This window comes from Marmota monax, unplaced genomic scaffold (genome assembly GCF_021218885.2).
Source record: "Marmota monax isolate L192 unplaced genomic scaffold, Marmota_monax_Labrador192_F-V1.1 WCK01_AAM20220418_F8-fsc00264, whole genome shotgun sequence".
In the NCBI taxonomy this organism is placed as follows: domain Eukaryota; kingdom Metazoa; phylum Chordata; class Mammalia; order Rodentia; family Sciuridae; genus Marmota; species Marmota monax.
This window is the reverse complement of record NW_026693143.1, coordinates 1,419,586-1,428,774: the sequence shown is the minus strand read 5'-3', so window position 1 is coordinate 1,428,774 and position 9,189 is coordinate 1,419,586.

Below are 9,189 nucleotides of genomic sequence, written 5' to 3'. Positions count from 1 at the left end.
AAATGATAATAATACTAATATTCACTAACTGGAAGTCCCTCAATTCACTTGCCTCGTTTAGAGGTGAATCTGTTCCTTCGGTCATTCTTGTCTCTGGTGAATGTAGCCTTGTCTCCACCTGGTTTTTAGAACCCATATTCCCTATTCACTTTTTCCATTCACTGTACTTCATTCTCTTTACTTCTCAACGTGTGCTAGATGCACGCTGTTCTCTTTGAGATTCCCTTATTTTCATGCAACATTCTCCAGATGATTATTCTGATTTGGCCTTCACAACTGGGTTCAAGACTCACTTCCACCAAGAAGTCTTTCCTGACCACCACAATCCCTGCCTCATTAGAGGCCTTCCTTGTGGCAATACAGGCTCCTCACTTCCCAGTGTCAGCAATGACATCCCAGAAGCTCATTCTCAGACCTGCAGCAGCCACAACAGTCTCACACTGCATGCTGGAGCCAAGGACATTTAAGTAACAAACACATTCAGTTATCCATATCTTTATATCTCCTTAATTGTAACTTGATAGTCCAGTCTTCAAGACCAATTCTTCTTGTCATCAAGGAGTCTATGTCCTATCAGGGTTCTTGTCACCAGTATTTCTATGAATCTGGGGAATGAATGTTCACATGGTCCACAAACACATCCCTGTTTCTGGAAACCAAATCTGCCACTAATTCTGTTCCAAAACGCTCTTCCTCATCTACAGTCAGCCTTTGCATCTGGTCACAGACCCTCCTAAATGGCTGCCATGCCTCAAGTATTCATAGACCTATGGTCACAGGCCTATCCATTAATTCTTCACAACTCAGATAAGACCAGGCTAAAGTATTTAATAAGACACAGCTGAAGGCTCAACACACAGAGGGAAAGTTACAATTATAATAAAATGAGAAAAAAATGTTCATGTGAGTCATAACCGTCAGAGTTCATATGCTTGGCCCTCCACCAGGTTTCTCAGGGCCTCTCTCTCCTCAGCCGTTTCAACAGCAATGTGGTAGAGCGGTCCTTGCTCAATTCTCACAGATGAGACAAGGCCTGAACTTGTATCCATGACTCAAAGTTTAGGCTGCAAATCCTCTAGGTTCCCAGAAACAATTACGTTTTTCCAGAAAAGAAATATCATATGCAGAGATTTCACCCTAACCCAATAAGAAGGTTTTACATATTATGCAGAGAAATTCAACTTCCCATTTCAGAGCAGTCTTTCTTTTATTCTTATTAAAGAATCAAAGAGCTCATTAAAATGCTTTACTCTGAAGAAGAGAAGTTCATTGGATTAGACAAAGGAGAATGAAGGAAAGGATGGGGGTGGGGGACAGGAATAGGAAAGATAAGAGAATGAATTGGACATGACTTCCCTATGCTCTTGTATGAATACATCAAATACAACCACAAGAATGGAAAGTTATATTCCATGTATGTATAATATGTCAAAATACACTCTACTGTCACATGTCTCTAAAAAGAATAAATTAAAAGAAAATTCTAAAAAAAAAATGTTTGACCCCAAACAGAATCTTCCTTCAGAGGTAAATTTATGTTCTATCTACAGAAAAACTTACATAGTTGTCTCAAATTCCATTTCATCCTATCATACCATCTGTTCCAACAATACTGGAGTCTCACCTCTGCTCAGGAAAGTCCATTAAAAATAAATAAATACAGTAATTTTCATCTAATTCTTTTCTGAAGGCTACTTCTGTTTTCTCCTTCCAGAGTTCCCATCAGGGAAATTTGAGAGTTAAAAAAAATTACTAAATTGAATATTTACTGGTTCACGTACATAATCTAGTGCTTCTTTCCTCAACTCCCTACTCATAAGGACTCAAGGCCTTCATATCATTTCCAGCCAGCCCCACTCACACTAGTAAATTAACACAACAAATAGTTATGCCAATAGGTCTTATAATTTGTAAACAGATTAAACCAAGACAGTTGGTGGGGGGAAAACAAACAAACAAACAAAAAATACTTAGAAAACAAGCCTCCAATGCAAGCCTAACTCTGCTCTGTCATCCACCCAGGTAGTTTACCCAGGTAAGGTAGTACGACCATTTACTCATTGGTGAGCTGAGGAAAGCAAACTGTTTGCAATTACCTAAAGAGGATAAATTTCCTATAAATGAAATTATACAATATGTGGCCTTTTGTAAATGTCTTTTTTCACTTTGGTATGTTTTCAAGATTTACCCATGTTGTATTGTATATCCATATTTCATTCCTTTTTTTTTCTTTTTTTCTTTTTTTTTTACTTCCAAACAAAAGTCTATTCTGTGGCTACACCACATTTTGTTCATCTAATCATGAAGGGCAATTACTTTTACCAAGCACGAAATTGATATTGTTCTATTGGTACCAAGTTCACTTAGTCCTTCTGCAAGTTAAACACTAGAAGCTATTTTTGTCACTCCACTTTAGTCTCTGGCTAAGTGAGCCTTCACGATGCCTTCATCTAACCACACAACCTCAGTTTTCCCGCACTGCATTGTTACTCATACTCACTTTTATATACATAGGCATATTGCAGTGTATCAATTTATATAATTTTAAGGAAAACCTGCATTTCCCTAATAGTTGGAAAACTACCATCTTGGAAGCAAGAAATTGAACAGTAAAATAAAAAACAAACAAAAAAATCCATTTTTTTAGCTTATTACTGAAGCCCAGGTTAACTAGAAAAAAAATCATAGGTTGAGAGGTTTTTTTAGACAAGTTGAAGTATTTTATTTTTTAAATTTTATTTGAGAAAGAAAAGATTATTCCCAATTATTGTGTCTTAGTCTGTTTTCTCTTGCTAGTAGCATAATGCCACAGACTAAAGGGAAGGGAGTGGGCAGGGGGTTAGTAATGATGGTGGAGTGTGATGGACATCATTATCCAAAGTATGAAGACACGAATTGGTGTGAACATATTTTTATATACAGCCTGAGGTAGGAAAAAATGTGCTCTATTTGTGTAATATGAATTGTAATGTATTCTGCTGTCATTTATTTTTTAAAAAATCAATTAAAAAAGAAATTTTAAAAAAAAGAAAGGAAGTTTATTTTAAATCTCAGTCCTGGTCCAAGATCAAAGGGCCACATCTGGCTAAGTGAGCCTGGTAATGGCTTTCTTTACAACAAAGTCCTAAGGCAGTAAAGGGCATCATATGATGAGTGATGGGGAATGTGATAGACCTTGCCAAGTGGCTTTTATAGCAGACCCACTCTTGAGGAGAGCCCATTAACTCACTAATCCATAATAATCTGTATGAACAGATTATTCCATTGAGGGAAGAGCTGTCCTCAGCACTTACTGGTCCCACCTGGTCCCACCTCTTAACCTCTCACAATAGGGAATCAACATGACTTTCTGAAGAGAAAAACCACCTTCAAACCACAGCAGTATCCAACACTCCTGAGTGATCGAAGAGCCAGGTTGGCTCCTATAAAGACTGTGAATCCCATATTGCAAGGCCTCATGAAAGATGAATAAATATGGACCCTTTAGACCAGCAGATCTCTTACAGAACAGTCATTCTATGTTCCAATATGAACGATATTTCCTCAAAATTCATGACTAGATAAAGAGACTGGGTTAGAAAAAATTAAAAGTATATTTTCAGCTTGGTATCATTCTGAAGGGACATTGGTATGTTAGTTTGGAAATACCTGTGACCTGACATATACACCCAATATTGAATTTGTAATCATGTGTTTAGTATTTAGAGTCACAGACTCTTAAAGAGACATGTAGCAAGAAGGAAAAAAAAATTAAGAGAGGTCAAAGGTTTCTGCTTAAAGCTGAATAACACTTGAATAAATAAAGCATACTCATGAATGCTCCAAGTCTAACCAATTTTTTTTTAAACTTTCTGTGGAATAGAGACTTTTTTGTCCAAACATGCCTAGTCCCTGTATCAAACAAAGTTAGACCTGTCAGGTGAACATTTGGCAATGTTGTATCTGCAACTCATACAATCCAAGCCAATTCCTGGAGGGAGTCAGCTCTTCAAGGACCTTGTGTGTACAAAGATTGAAGATGTCTATTGGCTATAAATCATCATAGGAATATCCAACTTACTCTTACAGTCTTAGAAAGTGCTAAGTGGCATTCAAATCGTGTCATGATGAACCATGTATAGGCCCATACAGAAAGAAAAATGAATAATAGAGAGTTAATAGGCAAGATCCAAGGGTTCTGCTATTATTTAAAAGATATCAACTATGTGTGAAGGAGCAAGGTCTTTCTCGAAGGACACAATATCCATATGTGACCCTGATATGTCACTTTGCCTTGTTCTTCCAACAAGATGTTTTAAACATCTAAGTGCTCACTGGATATGTACAAAGCAGATTAATTTTTGCTGCCTTCTCTTGAGAGCTTCAAATGATATTCATTGCAGATAGTGTAAACTATATAAATTCATTTACAAGTGCCACATCTGACCACTCCTAAGGTGGTAAGCACACACTAGAAAATTCTAACATCTGGTCAGTTATTATGGCTATCAATTAAACCCAAACAGCAGTTACTCTCAGATATGTAGAGAAAATTTGTACATGACTGGCAGCCTTAGGCTCTTGATACTGAGGTGATCAGTATCATTATTTCTTTACTCTTCCACTAGCCAAGTGAACTCCTGATCTCATGTTGACTTGTGCAGCGGCCTGACACAAAGTTTCACCATGCATCTACTTCTACAGATTTGTCAAATATTTTGTCAACACTTTACCTTTAATATATATGTACTCCCATTTTACTTTCAGAGGTATAGCTAAAATAAGGTTATCAGAATAAGGAAAAGAGAGAATAGTGGAATTTTAGCAACTCTGAAACTGGGTGTTGGATACAAAAGGGTTCATTACGCTATTTTTTTACCTTTGAAATTTCCCAAATATGTGGTGTTTTAAACTATGCTATCAAAAGTATGTTTAATGATGTGATAAAATATAATCTATATTTTGCTAAATGACAAAATAAAAACTTAGATGCTATATTAATTATCTTTCTCTCATTTTAACAAAGTACTTGAAATAGTCCACTTACAAAGAAAAAATGTGGGGTTTTTTGGCTCTCAGTTTTAGAAGCCTCTGCCCATTATCAGTTGGTCCCATATCTTTTAGGCCAGTGATGAGGCAGCACATCATAACAGGATCATATAAGCTCCTATAAGTGGCAGAATGTCCATGCCTGGGAAGTGAAAGAGAATGAGGGGAGGTGACCAGCTCCCTACAATCCCCTTCAGAGAACTCTCCCATGACCTAAAGACCTCCTGCTATGCCCCACCTCTTAAAGTTTCTTTCGTCTCCAATAGTGCCAAGCTGGAGACCAAGTTTAAACACACGAGACTTTGGAGGACACTTATCCAAACCATAGCAGTCCCTCATGCTTCCACCATTGTGCAAATATTTACATTTCCATAAAAGACTGGGGGTTATATATTAAAAATGTTAATAAACAATTGGGAGAAATGGGTTCCAGACATCTTTCCTTTTTGTTTTTTGTTTCCTAGATGTTCTTAATTTTTAAATTGAATGCATGTTACTTTTTTAATTAGAAAAATATATCAAAAAGGGCACCTTCTTTTAAATAAACAAGAATAATAACAAAAGAGAGAGAGAGAGAATAACAGTCTTAATAACTCTGAATCAATTAGAAAAAGAGAAGTAGGCCCAGAACTTTTGAAAAACCCTTGTCTCACAACTAAGAGACTTCTTGGTATTGGCATATATCAATTATTACTTCATCTGGGAGGAAGAGAAACTTACCAGATACAAAATTTTTGGTGATTTTATTCCCAAGAGAAATTTTATATAAAAACAAGGAAAGGGGAAAAAAAACTATGAGACTTTTTACAAAGTCTAAGTCATGAAAACAAACAAACAAACAACTGGGCTTGTCACTTTATAATATTTTATGAGAAAATTAAAAAAAAAAAACACCAAAGATCTCAAATGAGTTAGAAACATAGATCAGGTGGTGGTGTATAAGTCTGTTTTCTGTTACTATAACAAATTCCTGAGACTGGCTACTTAAAAAAAAAGGTTTAATTAGCTCAGAGTTTTGTAGGTTCGAGGGCATGGTGCTGGTGCTGGCATCAGCTCTGCTCTAGTGAGGGCCTTGAGGCAGATGGCACCAAGAGTGCATGGCAAGAAGGAGATATCATATGGTGAGACAGGAAGCCAGAGAGCAGGCAGAGGCTTTTTATAATGACTTGTTCTCATAAGGACTAAGTAAGGGTCCCATCATAACCACCCTAATTCCTTCTGAGGGCAGCACCTCCAATAACCAAAGGAGTTCCCATGAGGTCCCATTTCTTAAAGATTCCACCTCCTAACACCACACAGCGGGAAACAACTTTCCCACACATCAACCTCTGGAGGGCAAACCACATTCAAACCAGAGCAGATAGTACCCAAGGAGCTTGACTCTGGATAACTTCCTTTTTAAGAAAGGGGTCCTCACACCACACTGGAAAATGCAGCCTGAAGAACTCTCCACTAACCCAAGTTAAATGTTGAGTTTTATATACATAAAAATAATTTTTTAATTCTCAAAAAAAGGGTGGGGGTACTGAGGATATAGCTCATTTGGTAGAGTGCTTGCTTCTAATGCACAAGGCCCTGGGTTCGATTCCAGCACCCAAAAAATTTCTCAAAAAAAGAGAGAGAAGGAATCTCCGGTGAGTTTTTAAAATAATTTAAAAACAAAAATAAAAACCTCACCATAATCCATCAAAGAGCTTAAAAGAAGTCCTGAAAAGGAGATACCCACCCTTTGCCCCAATCTTTAGCAGAAAATCCCCCTCACATATAAAACAGGATTAGTCTGGGAGGCTTCCCTGCATCAGGAGAAGAATGGCGGTGGGGGGTGGGGGGTGGAGGGGGTGGGGGTGGGGTGGGGTGGGGGGTGACCAGGCTGAGATCAAGGCCAGCAGGGGGAGGGAGGTGCTAGACAGCAATGTGCTCTGGGGTGGCGAGGGAGAGTTGGTTTTCATACCTTAGAGAAGTGTTTCAGGAAACAGCTGTCCCCGGAAAAGCACATGCAATAGCAGAATGAGCCAACAGGGTAGAAAAGGAAATGAGAAACTCAAGTAGACATATCTGCAAGTCTAGACCACACCTTCTTAGCTGGGACTTCAACACAAACAACAGGATCAAAATTCGCTCTTGAGAGCAAATAAAAATCATACCTTTTTAAAATTAGAGGTTTTTTTGAAAGCTGTTTTAGATTGGTAACAAAACTGAATGGAAGATACAGAAATTTCCCGCATACTCCCTGCCCCCTCACCTAATGCATAACCTCCTACCTTGTCAACATCTTCTGCAGAGTAGCTCCTATCTTACAATTGGTGAACCAACATTGATGCACCAGTACTGCCCCGAGTCCATAGTTTATATTTGGGTTCACTCTTAGTGTTGCATGTTATGAGTTTGAACAAACTTATAATGACATGAATCCACCATTATAGTATCATTCAGAATATTTCACTGCACTAAAATTCCTCTGTGCCCCATGTACTCATTTTTTTTTCCCTTTCCTCTAAACCTTGGCAAGTACTCATCTTTTAACTTTGTATAGTTTTTCTTTTTCCCCTGAGGATCACATAGTTGGAATTGTATCATATGGAGCCCATTGTATAGTATGCCCATCCCAAAGGCTGTCGGGCAAGAGGGGCTTCCTCTTATTCAGGCCTTCAATTGATTAGATGAGGCCCACTCATATAATGGAGGGAAGCCTGCTTTACTCAGTCTGTCAATTTAAATGTTAAATTCATCCAAAAATACCCTCACAGAAACACCCAGGATATTTGACACAATATCTGGGCATCCTATGGCACAGTTGAGTCAACAGTTTAAATTAAGCATCACACAGGTCTAATGGATAGTGGAACCTGAGTTTCAGAGCTCAGGCCCAGGGTTCCCTTGCTGGAATAAATCCTGCGGGTAGATGATGAGTCTAATGGTCAAGGTAGGCTCTCCTTCACAGCCACCGTTTTTCCTTTCTGAAGTTCAGGGCTTATGACCATTGGCCTGATGTCTAGATTCAAGTGTCTGCTATGAACTAGCTGTGCTAACTTTAGTCACATTCTTTAGCCTCTCTGTGCTTAAGTTTCTTTACCTGTAAAATAGAAATAACAATAGTATCTACCTCAGGGGTTTGTTGGAAAGAGTAAGTAAGTTAATATAAAGCACTTAGAATAATCCCTGGTATGTGGTAAGTACCCAATCACTGTTTAAAACTCATCTAAAACCAGTGTAAATCAACTGTGGGGTGTGGAAACCACCAGCAAATTGAGCACACACAACAAATGTTCCTGTTTCCAGCTAATTGTTAAAATACCAGTTATTTTGGTTGTTCTCACTTAGGCAGTTTTGACCTGCCCATGACACTGACCTTAGAGAAGATCGATCAGCATTGTAACATTTGGTTCTGCAGCCCTGGTTTGCTCTGTAGGACTAACCTGGAGTCCTGTAGCATTTATAGGGGAGCTCAGAGCAATCCCTGCAACCCATTCCTTTACATGGTAGGAAAACAGAGACGGACACATAGTCCTCCCTAATAGGACAGTGAAATCCTCACATAGAGCTCCACAGGGCTTGGGACTACAATTCACAGATTTGTGAATACTATGTAGAATGACTGAATCAAGTTAGTTAACATATCACCTCAAATACCATCTTTATGATGAGAACATTTGAAATTTACTCTCAATATTTTTGAAATGTACAGTACTTTATTAATTGTATTCATCACACTATGCAAAAGATCTCTATGAACATATTCTTCTGTGAGATCTTGTGTCCTTTGACCATCATCATCCCCTTCCTCCTACCCCAGCCTCTGAAACAACCATTCTACTCACTGTTTCTACCAGCTCAATTGTCTTTTCAATTCTGAGAACATGCAGTATTTGTCTTTTTGTGCCTGGCTTATTAAGTTTAGCATAATTTAATTTATCACATTGCTTTATACCCCATAAATTTATATAATTACAAATTGTCAATTTGCAATGTTAAAAAACTAAGCAAAATCTGCATTTAAAGTGTCAATACCCTTAATCAAAGACCATTAGAAACATATCTGTAATTAAACAAATTTGTATTTATTGACTCATATTTATAGAGAGAAAGCATAGGAGTTGGGGGGGGTGCTTTCAGTAAAAGGGGTTAGGAGGGACTGGTGGGATTGCTATCTCCTCATAGCTT